The sequence below is a fragment of the Cebus imitator genome, unplaced genomic scaffold (genome assembly GCF_001604975.1).
Source record: "Cebus imitator isolate Cc_AM_T3 unplaced genomic scaffold, Cebus_imitator-1.0 Scaffold9, whole genome shotgun sequence".
In the NCBI taxonomy this organism is placed as follows: Eukaryota; Metazoa; Chordata; class Mammalia; order Primates; family Cebidae; genus Cebus; species Cebus imitator.
In genome coordinates, this window is record NW_016107324.1 from 22,640 (window position 1) to 39,159 (window position 16,520).

Genomic DNA, 16,520 nt, shown 5'->3' on the forward strand with positions numbered 1-16,520 from the left:
AAAAAAAAAAAAAAAAAAAAAAAAAAAAAAAAAATGTGTTGATAAATCAGATGATTTATTTTTTAAATTTAATTTTAAATTTATTTTTATTTAAATGGAGATGGGGGTCTCACCTTGTTGCCCACTCTGGTTTCAAACTCTTGGCTTCAAGAGATCCTCCTGCTTCGGCTTTCCAAAGTGCTGGGATTACAAGCATGAGCCACTGTGCCTGGCCTCGGTTGCTTTTAATCAGCTGCCTATTAATAGGCCCACTGTTCTTTATTTATTTTTATTTTTTAATACAGGGTATTGCTCTGTTGCCCAGGCTGGAATGTGATCTCTGCTCACTGCCACCTCAGCTTCCCAGGCTCAAGTGATCCTCCCACCTGAGGCTCCTGAGTAGCTGGCACTATAGGCGTGCACCAACATGCCCAGCTAGTTTTTCTGATTTTAGTAGAGATGGGGTTTTCACCATTTTGCCCAGGCTAGTCTCACACTCCTGACTTCAGATGACATGCCCACCTTGGCCTCCCAAAGTGCTGGGATTATAGACGTGAACCACTGCACCCACCTGGCCCACTGCTCTTTAAATATTCATTATTTTCACTCCTATACAAATTTTTTAAAAAGTAAATCCTAAAATGATTGTAGAGTGATGTGTGGATTTCCATGTCACTCAAGTAATTTCATCTATGGATGCTATATACCTTGAGTAACTGAAAGTGCTGATTCAAGTTAAAAAACAATTGCCTTTCAGATAATTGTGACTTAGGAAAATTCATTCTATTTGGGGTTTACCAATGACTGAAAATCAGTTATGAGAAACAGTTACAGGAGACAAAGTTTTCAATTAACTTTAATGATATGAATCAAAGAATGAAATTTCTGACCACTTCAGAGTGATTTCCAAAAGCATAAACTCATCCATTTACACTAAAGGCATTTACTGTTCACCTACTTGCTGTTGGATGCTGGGACTACAGATACGTATGAGACATAGAGCCTGCCTTTCAACAATGCAATGTTTGGCAGGTATAGGCAGGCTAGAAAACACAATTCTAACATACCTACAATATCAGAGAAGACAGGAACAAGAGAAGAGCACTGGCCTGCTTAGAGGAGTGTTAGAGAATGCCTCTCAAGGAGGTGATTTTTTTTTCTTTTCTTTTCTCAAGACAGAGTCTTGCTCTGTCGCCAAGGCTGGCGTGCAGTGGCATGATCTCAGCTCACTGCAACCTCTGCCTCCCGGGTTCAAGTGATTCTTCTGCCTCAGCCTTCCAAATAGCTGGGATTGCATGTGCGCGTCACCACACTTGGCTAATTTTTGTATTTTTGGTAGAGATGAGGTTTCACCATGTTGGCCAGGCTGGTCTCGAACTCCTGACCTTATGATCTGCCCACCTTGGCCTCCCAAAGTGCTGGTATTACAGGCATGAGCCACTTCACCTAGCCAAGAAGGTGATTTTTGAATGCTGTGAGAGATAATTTGTTCACCAGGTGAGAGGAGGGTTGAGGGTAGTCTGCATCAAGAGATAATAGCCTATGGAAAGGCACAGAGATAGGTGGCTTGACCTTTGGTATTGCTGGTGGGAAGGGAAGATACTCATTCAAAACATTCAACAATTTTTGGTCAACTTCCAGTCAATAATGGATGGGTGGACTGCATATACAACAGTAATCCCTTAAGATTATACGGTTCTTTAAACTAGGTGGCTCACGCCTGTAATCTCAGCACCTTGGGAGGCTAAGGCAGGAGGATCACTTGAGGTCAGGAGTTTGAGACCAGCTTGGCCAACATGGGGAAATCCCGTCCGTACTAAAAATACAAAAATTAGCTGGGTGTGGTGGCATGCTCCTGTGATCCCAGCTACTAGAGGCAGGAGAATCGCTTGAACAATTACATGGAATCAGAGGTTGCAGTGAGCTGAGATTGTGCTCCAGTCTATGTGACAGAGCAAGACTTCGTCTCAAAAACAAAGATTATACAGTTCTTTTCCTGTACGTTTTCTATGTTTAGATATGTTTAGGTACAAATACCATTGTGTTGCAATTGCCTACAGTATTAATACTGTAATACACTGTACAGGTTTGTAGCCTAGGAGCAATAGCTATATATCGTATAGCAAAGGCAAATGGTGGGCGAGACTACCGAGGTTTGTGTAAGAACACGCTATGATGTGCACAAAACGACAAAAATCGCTTAATGACACGTTCCTCAGAACATATTTTCCTGTGGTTAGGTGAGGCATTAGACTGACTGTATTAGAATGCTGACTAGGTGTTGAACCCCTAGGAGTGCTACAGATTTAGGGAGGATGCAACATGTTAAATCCGAGGGAACTGGCAGAGGTGAAAACGCGCAAAGAGTTCTGGGAGGAAAAAGGTAGCTGTAGCTAACATTGTACTGGGAGAGGTACTACATGCCAGGCCCTACTTAACGGGCTTCATATGCATTGTCACATTTAAATACAAAATATCACATGTAGTCTCCTCCTGATGCACTGGGTAAGTAACATGTCCGTGGTCTCCTCTCCAGTTAGCAGGCGGATAACCAGCCTTGGCTATTTGATTCTGGCGCCCGTGCCCTTAACCGGGACACACACTACCTTTCCAGGTGCAGACAGGAGATTGGTTTTAGATGATGACTGAAATTACCGGCCTGGGAGACATTTCTCAGTCAGAGAAGTGACACTGGGAAGAAACCCTAGAAATAACGTTGCAAATGGATACGTTTGCGAAAACACACTAATAATTCTGTTTCGAAATTTCTTTTATTGTCAGATTATTTTTGGTGCCGTTTACTAAACGAAGTGTTCAGTTTCATCGAGCTTAACTGGGTTGAAGTTATCTAGACAAAAGTAATCCACATCAAAACCAGGACGAATCAAGAGGTAATTTGTGTTTTCTGGCACTCCTGCTGCATAAATCTAGGATCTAGGGCATTGTTTTCAATGGTCCTCATTTTTGGCTCCAAGGATTTCTTTTTCATGTGACTAATTCTTTCGGTGGAGGAGGAGGTCTGGCCACGCCGCCGGCCTTGGCGAGCAGGTGATTACGGATGCCTGGTGTTTGCTGGCCGAGACGGTGAAGCAACCTCCTCCCCGCCCCCTCCCCCCTCTGGAAAGGTGCAGGATCCGCTAAACCGTGCGTCGCACAGCGGCGGCCGGAGCAGACGCGGGATGGTCGCGCGTCCCCTGCACAGCAGAGAGGGGCTGCCAGAGAGCCTGGGAAAGGTACGAGCGGGGAATCCGAGCACAGGGTGCAGATCAGAAAGAGCAGACGGTCAGTCGGGCGGGGAAGGAAGCTGCCGAGTGCAGGTGTGGAAGGGGCTGCCCCAGGCCCACCCTTGGCAGACGAGGGGGCGGGGAGCCGCGCCGGGGACGAGGAGACTGCGGACGGGGCGCGCTCCTCGCGCACTCGCTCGCCTGCGTGCCCAAGGCCCCCGGGAACGGCCCTCGCCCTGGGATCCAGCTCGCCGCCGCTGGCCCCGCAGAGCCTGCGGCTGCGGGGGCCCGGCAGCCGCCAGGGGGCGGGAGCGGCGTCGCGAACAATGGCCGCGCTGGGTCGCGGGCTGGCGGGAGGCGGAGTGGAGGTAGAGCCGGTGCCGGGCGCGCGCGCCGGTCGGGCGTGCTGGGGCGCGGGAGCGGCTGCGCAGGCGGGGGCGCGCGGCGCGAGCGCCGGGGAGGCGGGCGGAGGCGGGGGGCGGGGAGCCAGAGGGGTGGAAGCCGGCGGCGGCCGAGCGGGGTCAGTTCTCTGTAGTGTTTGCCAATGTTGGAGCCGTCTGCAAAGTGTCCCCGGCAAGAAGGTAAATACCCCTCATCTGGGGCGCCCGGGAGACCCCGACTTCCGCCCCGCCAGCGTAGGAGGCAGAGGGCGCTGGGGAGCCCTGCAGGTCCGCGGCGCGGCGAACCCGGAGAACAGCGGCCCCCTTCGCGGCCTCCCCTCCCCCGCGCCTTTCCTCCCTCCTCCGGCTCTCTCGGGGCAGCAGCGGGAGGGGAGACCGGCGGGGGAGGGAGGACCGGGGGGCGAAGCAATTGGGGTGGGGGGGGCGTGTGTGGCAGAGCGGGTGGGACGACACAGGTGTCCTGAGGGGAGGAGCCGGGAAGAAGGCGAAGAGGCCGGGCCAAGTGGGGGTGCAGAGGTGGGGGAGGCAGGAGCGCGGCTGCGGGCGCGGGAGGCTGAGGGTCTCGGGGGCCAGGGTGGCTACGGCCGGAAGAGGGGACGGCGAATGCAGCCGCGGTGTGGCAGTGAGCGGGGGGAGCACCTGGGAGAGGACCGGGGAGGGCGACCCGGGGAGGGTCTGCGGGGAATGGGCCTGGGGGTGCTGGAGGCGGAGCGTCGGGGCCGGGGCGCGCCGGGGGGTGGCGGCGGCGGCTATTTCTGTAGAATGGGTGAGTGGTAAAGACGTAACTTGCCGAAATGGAGAAGGTAGGTGGGGCCGAGGGGACAAAATATATCCTATGACGGGCAAGTTCTGCTGTGGCTCCTACGAACTCCTACCATGATGGCTCGGCTTAAAGGGGTAGTTGGCGGTAGTGACCTTGCCAGGGTGAAGGGAGTTGGGCGAGGAGACAAAGCTCTGTTACGGAATCCACTTAGTGAGAGCAGGAACTCCGATGTCTCAGGGGGCGACCCGGGGACCGTGGCCCGGAGGCGGGGGGTGCTCCGCAGAGGCGATTGAGGAGCACGCCATGCTGGGATTCTTAAGGAGGGGATGGGCATAATGGCCGTGGGGTTCTGAAAGTCCTTGGAAATATGTGTAGAATTTTGCATTTGTGAATAATTTTCTTTGGTAAGGGTCCATATTGTCTGTGATGTTCCCTTACCCCCATCCACACTCCAAAGGGTTAAGAACTGTTTGGGCAGATAGAGAGGGACCAGTCAATTAGGGTAGACCTGGGAATTTACCAAAGGATTTTAAAGTGGGTGGATCCTGAAGAAAGGATGGAGATGAACTTTTAAAGATACTTTACTGTTAACTGAAAACGTTTATTATTTGATGTTTGATTTTATAATTTTGGTGAACTTTTGCTGAGCGTTACTTGGCTTCTGATGCATCCTCTGTTTTAGACCAGCATAGTGAGTACTTGAAATCAAAATTGTGATGGGCAGGCAGGATGATAGTAACCTTGGAGGTGAAAATATTTCAATATTTCTCCAGGATATTTTTTCCCCGTCCTTGCTTTCTTTAGATGATTCAAGTATACAGTTGTGAACTGAGCTGCGGTGGAAAAATGTTATTTAATAAAACTACCAAAACCAAGACTTACTCTCCATTTCTGTTTTGTAATATGGCAAGATTTTCATTGTTCAGTTTGTATTATACCGCAAATCAGAGATATCACATATCACTTTAATTGTAGATTTGCTGCATTTTGCAGCAGGCCTGTAATAAATTTGTGAAGCAGTTATGCCAAACTATCTGGTGTGTTTGTGTGTTTTTCTTGCTATGGTTTCAAGTCAAGTCACCATTGCCACATTTCATTATATAGTAGGGTAGTCTGAAATTTATTCCTAAGTGATGATTAGTTGGTAGGATATGGTACATACTTGCTCGCAAATTACTGCATTTTTTTTCCCCATAAAAACCAGTGTTTTGTATTTGTAAGAATGTTGCTGTATGATCCAAGTACGTATTGTTAATTTCAAATAGAATGCTGTGTAATTTTAAAATTTTAATTTATTTGGAAATAATTTCAACCTTACAGAAAAATTACATGAATAATACAAACAACATTTTGGTAACCTTTATTCAGATTCACTTGTTAACATTTTATGCATTTATTATTTGCTCTCTATCAGACACAAAATATTTTTCCCCTGGACCATTTAAGTTACATACATTGTGGTCCTTAACTCCTAAATACTTCAGCTTGGAAAGTCATGTAAATTTTACATTTTAGCTTACTTGGCTTGTCTGGAATGAAGTGCTAGAAAGGGTGACTTGGTTTGCTTTTCAACAAAGAATATGAATATAAAAAAAATCTAAGATATTCATCAAGCTTTTAAATATACAGACAATCCAGAAATCGAGGATTACTGTTTAGGTTCTAGAAGATATAGTCTGCCAAATGGTTTTTGTTTTTGTTTTTTCCTTTGTGCCTGCCCTTCTCTTTACTCCTATTATCTCCTTTTGTTTTAGACACGTTTGGTGCTGGGTATCTGATCATTTATGTGTACAGTTCATAATAGAGGGAAAACTCTAGATATTGCAAAATTGAATTCTCTATTAGATTGCATAGTTTGAGACATGCACAGTGTGATTATTCACACTTAGATATATTTGTGTCCCTTAGAGGGACACAAAATATTAGATGAGTGTTTAGAATCATCATAATTATAATTTTTATGTGTGCATTGTTTGATTCTAAATAATCCTCCCCAAGTTCTATATAGGAGCTTTGCCATTATGTTGTCCTAGAGGTAAAGCCCTTGACTTTTTAAAGGAAAAATCAGAAGGCAAATTTTTTATTTTTCACCACGCTGATGCTTAAAAAATTAAAAAAAAAAAAGGCAAGTCTTTTATAATTTGGTATATAGTGAAGAAAATAGGACTTTGAGCCAGAGTGAACTGGGTTTTGATCCTAGCAGTGTGACTGTAGGCAAATAACCAGACGTCTACAAAAATGGAGATAATGCCTGCATCCCAAGACGATGAGGAATGAGTTAATGTAAAAATGTCAAAATGTGGCACCTCACATATAAAATTGGTATCTGATGTTAGTTTCCTTTTTTTTTTTTTTTAATCTTCCTGGCCTGTGGCATTTATTTCCGCTAGAATAGTTTGTGGAGTAAGACATGTTTTCCTTACATAAAAGCAGTGTTTTTGGGTACCTACTTTAAAAAATCAAAATGAAAAACACTTTTAAAAGCTCTTTAAGGGACCCCATGACCTTTTAGAGTAAGAAGTATTGAATTGATAGTTTTGTAGCAGCTTGTAGTCTAAGAATAGGGATAGTAAATTTTGTTTTGCTTTTCATGTTTTCAAATAAGGCATTTAAGTGAGAATTGCCTATCAACTGTAGGATGGGTGCTGATATAAAAAAATTATAAATATTAGTTTAGTAACAATGCAATTTTATAAAGTAGTTTAATTATTGGGGATTATATAGATTTTTTTGTACAGCTTTTAATTTCTCAGATAGGCAAAATGTAATTCATAATTAAAATACGACTTATATCAGCAGTACGTTGCAGTTACAGGTTGGATCATTAATTCTTCATGAGAATCACATCTTCCCCAGTTTGTAGTGCCCTCTCCCCGTAAACTGCCCTGCCTCTTTTCATTTAGTAGCTTGGAATCTGGTATTGCCTGTCCTAATATGCCTGACCAGATCACTGTAGGGCATTTTTGGGACACATGGATACATTTCTCTGAAAGTACTTAGTTGTAATTGGAATCAACTGTAGCTGGAAACTTTTTTCATAGAGGAAGTGGCTTTTTATTATTATTTTTTAATTTTTTGAGACAGTGTTGCCCTGTCACCTGTGCTGTAGTGCAGTGGTGCAATCTTGGCTCACTGCAACCTCTGTCTCCTGGGTTCAAGCAATTCTCCTGCCTCAGCCTCCAGAGTAGCTGGAACTACAGGTGCCTGCCACCACGGCCAGCTAATTTTTGTATTTTTAGTAGACACAGGGTTTCACCACGTTGGCCAGGCTGGCCTCGACCTCCTGACCTCAGGTGATCCACCCACCTTCGCCTCCCAAAGTGCTGGGATTACAGGTATGAGCCACCATGCCTGGCCAAGGAGATGATTTTAACCATAGGCATTATAAAACTACTTTGCACTTTTTTGATATGTCTTGATATTTTATCAAATTGTTTAAAATATATGACAGTAGACTGAGCATGTCTTTAAAGTAGAAACAGAGGCTTTCAGATGTACAACTGTGGGCATTCTGAATTGTCCATGATGTAATTACCAATTACAATTTTTAAATTGATATAAATCTATCGTAACTGGTTTGATTAAAAAAGTTTAATTTTCAGAATGTTAGCCAGTTATAGAGTGCTGTGGTAGACATATTAGTTTCATGTGTTTTAATTTATATAGCTCTTTATATTGTAAAGGAAAGCCTTACAGAATATTTAAAGCGTATGGTCAATTTTATGTTCATAAAGTTTTCGTTTTTGTTACTTCATGGAATATCTTCTATATATCAGAAGATTAGAACTTTCAGGCCGGGCCTGTTGACTCATGCCTGTAATCCTGGCACTTTGGGAGGCCCAGGCAGGCGGATCACCTGAGGTCAGGAGTTTAAGACCAGCCTGGCCAACATGGTGAAACCCCATCTCTACTAAAAATACAAAAATTAGCTGGGCCTGGTGGTATGTACCTATATCCCCAGCTACTTGGGAGGCTGAGGCAGGAGAATCACTTGAGCCTGGGAGGTGGAGATTGCAGTGAGCTGAGACTGAGCCGTTGCACCCCAGCCTGGATAACAGGGTGAGACTGCGTCTCAAAAAATAAAAAGAAGATTAGAACTTTCAAAAAGGTACCCCAATATCTTGCTGTGCTTGCTTCTTGGAATCAGCTACCAGTGTTAGCAGCCTCTAATACTGAATAAATACATACAGGTCTGTAGATAAGCACTTATAGCTTTAAAAGCTTGTACTAATAAAGACAAAATGGAGTTTTTCAAAGTTGGTGAGTGCCTAATTAATAATGATAAATGCTATTTTTTTTTTTTTTTTTTTTAAACAGAGTCTTGCTCCGACACTCAGGCTGGAGTGCAGTGGCACCATCTTGGCTTACCATAGCCTTGGCCTCTCAGGTTCAAATGATTCTCCAGACTCAGCCTCCTGAGGAGCTGGGATTACAGGCATGCGTTGCCATACCCAGATAATATTTGTATTTTTAGTAGAAACAGGGTTTCACCATGTTGGCCAGGCTGATCTCGAACTCCTGACCTTGTGATCTGCCTCCCAGAGTGCTGAGATTACAGGTGCGAGCCACTGTACTCAACCAGTAATGTTAAATTCTAGAAAGCAAAATCACTGAGATGCTTTTAGTGGTTGTTCACACTTTACCTTTTAAATGAACTGTTTTCAGTTAAAAAAAGATGATTGCTCGTGTTTGTATTTTTAGTTATAGCTAGTGTTTTTAATGAGATACTCCATTCCTATTGAAAACGTGTATTTTAACACCATATAACAAATGCTACACTTTTTAAAACCTCATTTTTTGAATTGAAAATGTAACTGTTTTAAGTTTTATAATTTGCCACTTTGAAGTTCTAATGTTACTCATTTGCTTATGTTGAACAGGGATTTTTTTTTTTTTTTTTTGCCTATCCAAATGTAAATTAATATCTAAAGCACCATAGGAGTATTAAATGATAGAGTTGGATAGGATTGTCTTATTTATTGTTGCATAGCACATTGCACCAGAATTTAAGAACATTATCTTACAGTTACTATGAGCTAGAAATCAGGGTGCAGGTTATCTGGGTGCCTGCAGCTTATAAAAGAGGTGATAGTCAAGCTGTCAGTTGAGGCTGCAGTTGCATCTGGAGGCTTTACTGGTGGAAGAGCTGTTTCCAAACTCATTCATGTGGCTCTTGTAGGGTTCAGTTTCTTGGGGCTCTTGGAGTGAAGAAATCAATTTTTGTTGGCTATTGGCCAGAGGCTTTTCTCAGTTCTTTGCCATGTGGGCCTCTCCAAAGGGCACCACAATTTAGCGTCTGCTCCCCTCTGAGCAAATGAGTGAGAGAAGGCGATACCGAAGAATTTTTATAACCTAATCTTGGAAGTGGTATCTCATTATTTCTGCTGTATTCTATTTGTTAGAGGCTGCCTACCACAAGGACTTTAGCTTACTTTTTAAAGATTGAAGAAAAAAAAAGAAGACAGAAAAAGAAGAACTCAAAAGATACACAAAGTAATTTGACCAAGGCTCAGAAGGTAATCTCCTGAAGAACTTTGACTAGAACTGAAATTCACCAATACCCAGGCCTTGTGCTCTTTATACAGCATCCCATTCTTTTAGGAAATGTGAAAGTAATTAGAAAAGAAATAAAAATTGATGCAGATACTGAGGACACTATTGTAAGAAAAATATTAAAGTTTTGAAAGTCATTTTGAATTGACTCCAGTTTGTCATCTTGAAAAAATGGTAGCCAAATAGCGTGTGTTTGTGTATGTGTGTGTGTACTTACAAAACATTTGCTTCTAAGAGAAAGTTCAGTATTAAAATTTTACAGCATAAAAGTTTCTACACAAGTGATTAGATGTAGCCCTTTTGCTGTGTATCACAACTGTTGTTGCTTTGCAGATAATTTTTGGGGAGAGGTCTGTACATAATTTATGTTTTATATAAACATTTTTTCATTACAAGATCCCATGATTTATTTGTTTATAATTTGGACTTTCCTTCCTGTCATTGGTATCTGTTTTTAAATTACATGTAAAACAGCTTTGCCATGTAAAAGAAATATAACCAAGGAAAAGGTTTCAGGCTCAGAAGGAGGTAAACCCAAATGTAACAATAGTCATGATGGTGACTTTTTCAGAGAATTTTATGTGAAAATTTTTTTGAGATGGAGCCTCACTCTGTAGTCCAGGCTGGAGTGCAGTGGTTGGATCTTGGCTCACTGCAACCTCTACCTCCTGGGTTCAAGCAATTCTCTTGCCTTAGCCTCCCAAGTACCTGGGATTATAGGCGGGCACCACCCATGCCTGGGTAATTTTTGTATTTTTAGTAGAGGCAGGGTTTTCACTATGTTGTCCAGGCTGGTCTCAAACTCCTGACCTCAAATAATCCACCCACCTCAGCCTCCCAAAGTGCTGGGATTACAGGTGTGAGCTACCATGCCTGACTTGAAATTTTAATATGCATGCTATTTTTATACCGATGATAACAGACAAAATGACAGAGAAAAAAATAATCAGTAAGATGATCGTACTATATGCTTGTTTCCATACCATCTAAGAGAATACTTGTGGTGTTGCATCTTCTTTAGGATTAATTTATCATATAGAAGATGAAAACAAAGCTGTTTAAAACATGGCTGCAAAAAGGGGTGTGTACGTTAAATATTAACTTTCAGATTTGTTTTTTAACAGCTTCACTTTTGTTGGGATTGTCTTAGAAGTCTAGAAGCAGAAGGGGCTTTGTTCAGATCTGTACTGTCCAGTACGGTGGCCACTATGATATGTGCTTATTTAAGTTAACATAAAAGAAAAACATGTATTTTCTTGATTGCTCTAGCCACATTTCAAGTGCCCAGTAGCCACATGTGGCTAATGACTACCAGATTGGACAGTACAAGTATAGAACATTTTTATCGTCATAGAAAGTTCTATGCAGATCTGGATAAATTACATTTAATACTTGATTTTGATCAGGGGCATGTGTTTAAAACCCAGTCATTGAGATTATCAGCTAAGTTGAACTTTATTTCTTCATTTTCATTTTCCAGTTTTTGGAGCCGTGAGGGATACAGCAGTTTGGTCAATATTGTCTTAACATGCTTCAAATAAATCAGGTGAGTTTGTGTTAAGGCATTTTTCATGCTTACGTGGTGCTTTGGCCATAAATTGTGAAACATTTTAACTCAGCTTTTCTTTTCTGTAACTGTAACCTGACTCATCACTTTTTAAAGCAGTTATGTACTATATAATCATCATTGGAAGCTGTGTAGGGCAGGTTGTTTAAGGATTAGAATGATTTTCTGAAAGTTGGTAACTTCTGGGTGTGCAAGGCAGAAGGTTTGTCTGTTCTTGATGTCACATCCCTTTAGGACTTGTTGATGTGTTCAGAATGCTTATGATCATGATACAGCTTCAGTAGGTGGACTCAAAGCATTTTTAGTGACAAATCTTGTGAAGTAGTTGTATCTGTGTTTAAAAAAAAAAAGGTTCATTTTCCAGATCACTGAAAAATGCTAGAAGGAAGTGCTTTGATAAACTACAGCATGTAATACCTTAGGCTCACTGAAAGAAGTGCTTTTCCTAGTTCTTGGTGTTTCTCCAAGAACTTTATACATTTAATTTTACCTTTCCCATTAACTAGAACATTGTATTGTAACTATAGTGTTAGAAAATACTTTTAGCCGGGCTGGGTGGCTCACACCTAGCCCTAGCACTTTGGGAAGTGAGGTGGGAGGATATCTTGAGCCCAGGAGTTTGAGCCAGACTGGGCACATAGTGAGATCCTCTCCCTCCTAAAAAAGCCAAAAAAACAAGGAAGCAGACAAAATACTTTATTTCTTTTGATTGCAAATCCAGAGAGAAGTAATTAAATTTTTTTTTTCTGTGATTAAGAAAGTAATCTTGGCTGGGCGTTGTGGTTCATGCCTGTATTCCCAGCATTTTGGGAGACTGAGGCAGGTGGATCACCTGAGGTCAGGAGTTCAAGACCAGCCTGGTGAAACCCTGTCTCTACTAAAAATACAAAAAAAATCAGCAGGTTGTGGTGGTGCATGCCTGTAATCCCAGCTACTTGGGAGGCTAAGGTAGGAGAATTGCTTGAACCCAAGAGGTGGAGGTTGAAATGAGCTGAGATTGCGCCACTGTACTCCAGCCTGGGTGACAGAGTAAGACTCTGTTTCAAAAAAAAAAAAAAAGAACGTAATCTTGACCCCCTGCCCTCCAATATACAGTCCTGCTCACCTTGCCTAAGAAATCTCTAGTTCCTGTGCATCCCATGGTATTTCTAAGCTAATGGCTTCTAAGTTTATATTCTGAGTTCCAGATTCATGTAGCATTTACTATCTCGATCTCTTGGATGTCATTATACATCTTAGACTTGATGTGTGCCCAAGAAATAATCTCAGTGCTTCAGTTATACTAGACTGATTTCCTAGATTGGGTAAGGTTGTTCCAGCTGCAGGGATTTGCACAGATTTCCTCTGTCTGGACCTCTCTTCCCCTCCCCTGGGTTTGGCTTACTTGACTGCAGTCCTACTATATGCTCTCATGGCACCCTGCCCTTTTGTTTAATAACATCATGACATTTGCAGTTATAGTCAAATATGTAATTATTTGTTTTAACATCTGTCTCCCTTGCTAGACAGTATGTTTCATGAAGACAGACAGTGACTATGCTTGTTTATGCTTACATCCCCAGGTCCTAGAATAAACAATGTAAATAATTTTCATTTATTTATTTGTGGTGTGTATGAGCGTATGAATGGTGCTAGAGTTGTCACTAAAGCAAGGAGATATTTATTTTCAACAGTAACTACGAAATTATGTTGTCAGTTTTGGTATTGTATGCTGCTTGTGTTACACAAATGCAACTAACTCTCCATCATGTAAAGTTGTTACTTAGTTTTCTCCTCTACTGGAAGCTTTCCTTATGCAACAAAAATTGCTTTCATCAAAACGTTACTAATTAAAGAAATCGTAGAGCTGTCCTGTGCTTAGTGCTTCCTCTTTCCTCACAGCTGCTATCAAATCCCAGTGGAAGCATTATGAGACTTGATTTGCAAACTGTTATAGGTGTCAAGTTGCCATTAAATAACTTTCCACGGATACCTGCCATTAATTATTTGGTTACAGTTAAATAATTTTTCATATTCTGCCACAGATATTTGGAAATGATCATTTTATGCCAGCCAACTTCATTGAAAATTATAGTTTATGGATTAATCTTAATGAGGATTTACTAACTGGCTGTGTTGCAGGTCATGTTGAAACAGGCATTGCAGACAGTTCCTAGATAATGTTCTACATGGCCATAAGCAGTTCCCTGGATATTGGCTAGAAATTGTACCCAGTGCCTGGGGATATACATTCTTAGCTTGTACAGGTTTAGTATAACTTATCCAAAATGCTTGGGACCAGAAGTGTTTTGGTTTTCAGATTTTTTTTTTGATTTTGGAATTTTGCCTACTGGCTGAGTATCCCTAATCCAAAAATCCCATATCCAAAATGCTCCAATGAGCATTTCCTTTGAGCATTATGTTGGTACTCAAGAACTTTGAAATCTTGAAGATTTTGGATTTCAGATTTTTGGATTTGAGATGCTCAACCTGTAGTAGATGTGTAGTCCTAGAATAACTTAAGAGCCCCCCTCTTGTTATTGACTCTCAGTTGTCATCCCCCAAACTGTTCAAGTCTGAGATAATGAGTTTCTCTTCAGCTAAACATAGAGTTGAATTCTTAAACTCATGAGTGATTTTTAAATCTTACTTTCTCGGCAGCCACTTTCTCATAACAGTGAGGGTTTTCAAGGTAAATGTATAAAAGAGCCAGGTGTGGTGGCAGAATCCCAGCACTTTGGGAGGCTGAGGCAGGAGGATTGCTTGAACCCAAGATTTTGAGACCAGCTTGGGCAACATGGTAGGACCCTATCTCTACAAAAAAAAAAAAAAAAAAATTAGATAGGGTGGCACATAGATGTAGTCTCAGCTACTTGGAAGACTGAGGTGGGAGGATCACTTGATCCTGGGAGGTTGAGGCTGCAGTGAACTGTGATAGTGCCACTGTGGCACTCCAGCCTGGGTAACAGAATGAGACCCTAGGCATGCACAGAGGGTTTAAGTTGATACTCAACTTGAAACAGTTGAGATTTTTACTATGTGATTTTTCAACATTGTCTCTAGGATTAGTACTACATTTTTATTTGGGAAGTCTTTTGTTAAAATACCTGAATTACGTGCTTTTTTAATCATAACAGATTCTTCCATATGTATTACTAAAACTAATTAAAAACTAGGCTATTGAATACTAAGTTATCTGTTACTAACTTTGCCTGACTTTAGTATTATCATGGAACATGGATGTTCTGTGTTCTAATAGCGGCACTGTTCTGCATTTAAATTGTGATCTTAGTTGTTGTTTTGCCTTTTAAGAATGTGTGTTATTATTATCCGTGTGCAACCTGTGCTTACTGTAGAAAATTAGGTGTGATAGATAAGAAAAAAAATTAAAAAAAATTCCATTTCTTTTACAGAGATGTTACCGGTAACAAAATGTTACCAGTAACATTTTGGGGTGCATACTTATAGATTTTTTTTCTATGCAAGTATGTTTTTATGTGAATATGTTATTTCTTAAAAACTAGGATTATACAATATATACTGCTTTGAAGTGATTTAATAATTATTAGTTTGGATGTACTAAAACTTGTTTAACCAAGCCCTTATTGTTGGATAGATTTTTATTGTAGTTAGTGCCATAGTGAATTTTTTTAATAAACATCTCTTTGTCCAATTATTTTCTTATAATTAATTATTAGAAATGGAAATACTGGTTAAAGATGTATGTGGATTTAAAAAATATTTGGTGTATAGGTTTCAAAAAGACAAAATTATATTTGCCAGAAATATATCTAGTTATTTCCTTACTTCCTTGACAAAATTTCAGTCTTTGCCAATCTGTCTGACAAAAGGTGGTATTTTACTTTGTGTTTATGTAATATTTAAATATTTCTTGTTTTTTTGTGTTTTGCCTTTTGTGAATTGCTTATATATGTCTACTGTCATCTATTTCTTTTTATTTGTAAATAACATTCTTTGGATTATGCTCCCTGAGAATTTTCTGTACTTACAATCATTACTTATATTTTAGTATGTATAAACATTACTTTATATTTTTTATTCATTATTTAACAGATAACTAAGAGGAGTATACTAGTTTCTGGGGTACCTTAATAAGTACAAGTATGGTATATTTTGGGCCTTTCTCCCTGATCATTAATTACAGGTCCCCCAGTAAAACTCATTTTAACAGTAAGCTATAGCAAATATAAATTACGAAGATCTGTGTGGTGAAAAAATATTTTTAAATGAGTAGCTGAAATAGGGCCAAGCTTTGGAGATTAGCTGGTGAGGCAGACTTGACAGGTCAGTGTGCCCTAAGGAACTGGAAAAGTCTATATTAGGCAGTTGTAGTATTGGGAGAGCCTAGCAACTGGGAATTTGATCCCAGGGATCAAAGTAGTCTGGTCATTCCTTTTAGTGAGGTTAGGTAGTAGGTGTTGGGAACATGGAAGTTAAGAGGAAGTTTTAAGGCCTAACTGAAGTGGAAGGGATGACAGGCAGGACAAGACAGAAATTTTCTGTGTCAGGGGAATAGGAGAACCCTGTAGGGCAAGAAGGAGCCAGGTGTCATTAAAAAAAAAAAAGTTTTTATTACATTGGATAGTATAAGACCAGACGATAATTACCAAGAAACAAAGTCTAGAGTTGAAGGAATAATGACCACGATCTCAGAGGTTTGTTGTGAGGGGTAATTGAGGTAACAAAGGCAAAATGCTTAGCATTGGTTCTGGTACTACTGCTATTAATTTGACTGTTAACACTGCTATTGGGCTGGGCTTGGTGGCTCATGCCTGTAATTCCAGTACGTACTTTGGGAGGCTGAGGCAGGGAGATCACGAGGTCAGGAGATCATTCTGGCTAACACCGTGAAGTCCGGTCTCTACTGAAAATACAAAAAATTAGCCGGGGGTGGTGGCACACGCCTGTAATCCTAGCTACTTGGGAGGCTGAAGCAGGAGAATAGCCTCAACCTGGGAGGCAGAGGTTGCAGTGAGCCAAGATCGCACCACTGCATTCCATCCTGGGTAACAGAGCAAGACTCTGTGTAAAAA

At 41.3% G+C, this 16,520-nt stretch overlaps 1 protein-coding gene across 1 annotated transcript in view; it reads left to right on the forward strand.

The window, feature by feature from the left end:
• The first annotated feature begins 3,640 nt into the window (after nt 1-3,640).
• STAU2 (staufen double-stranded RNA binding protein 2) overlaps nt 3,641-16,520 on the forward strand; it is a 342,311-nt gene continuing 329,431 nt past the window's right edge. The window contains exons 1-3 of the mRNA XM_017544235.1: nt 3,641-3,784; nt 9,770-9,883; nt 11,401-11,466. The gene's annotated coding sequence lies outside the window, so the exon portion shown is untranslated. The remainder of the gene's footprint in view (nt 3,785-9,769; nt 9,884-11,400; nt 11,467-16,520) is intronic.